The 737-nt window shown below is 35.5% G+C and overlaps 1 pseudogene; it reads left to right on the plus strand.

Annotated features, from left to right (window-relative positions):
• Positions 1–373: 373 nt before the first annotated feature.
• Positions 374–492, plus strand: LOC112472810 (annotated as a pseudogene).
• The last annotated feature ends 245 nt before the right edge of the window (positions 493–737 follow it).

A 737-nucleotide genomic window follows, 5' to 3' on the forward strand; every position in this document is an offset into this window, starting at 1 on the left:
AAAAATAGTGTGTATTTATTAAGTGCTTACCAAGAGCCAGGCTTGGGTCAGTCTCTCTAAAGTTCAAGGCCTCAAGTAACAGAACTGCTTCAGAAACAGGATTTAAGGGTTAGAACGATTTAAGGGTTAGAACATCAAGAGAGAGATGTCGAATGATGAGCGTATTCAATTAAATGACTTTTAAAAGTAGTTATCCATTGGTATACAGGATGCCTACCTATTGGCCCAAGTAAGGATTAAATCTCATTTTCTAAACACTGTGGATGAAGTGAAGTTTATTACAAGCAAACAATAATAATTTGTTTAAAGCTTCCTAATTCTGGAATATAATTAATACTAGTAATCATGTAATTGCTATTTAAGACATGACGTAGTCTATGGCCATGTCACCCTGAACAAGCCCGATCCCGTCTGATCTTGGAAGCTAAGCAGGGTCAGGCCTGGTTAGTACTTGGATGGGAGACCACCTAGTAAGATCAGGTGCTGTAGGCGCAAAAAAATAAAAAAAATATAAGGGATTGTAAGCTGTCAAGGCCCTTGCAATCTATGAGGTCAACCAAGGGTTGCCTCGCCTAAAAAAATTTTTAAAAAATAATAAATAAATAAAATATATGTAAAAAGACATGACATGAATTATTACTAGTATGAATTATGATAACTTTTGAGCACAGTGCTAAATAAGTACATTCTAGAAATCGTCTCATTTATTACTCCTAGTAACCTATACGAGAGGTTCG

This window comes from Pteropus alecto, unplaced genomic scaffold, assembly GCF_000325575.1.
Source record: "Pteropus alecto unplaced genomic scaffold, ASM32557v1 scaffold59, whole genome shotgun sequence".
Taxonomy (NCBI): Eukaryota; Metazoa; Chordata; class Mammalia; order Chiroptera; family Pteropodidae; genus Pteropus; species Pteropus alecto.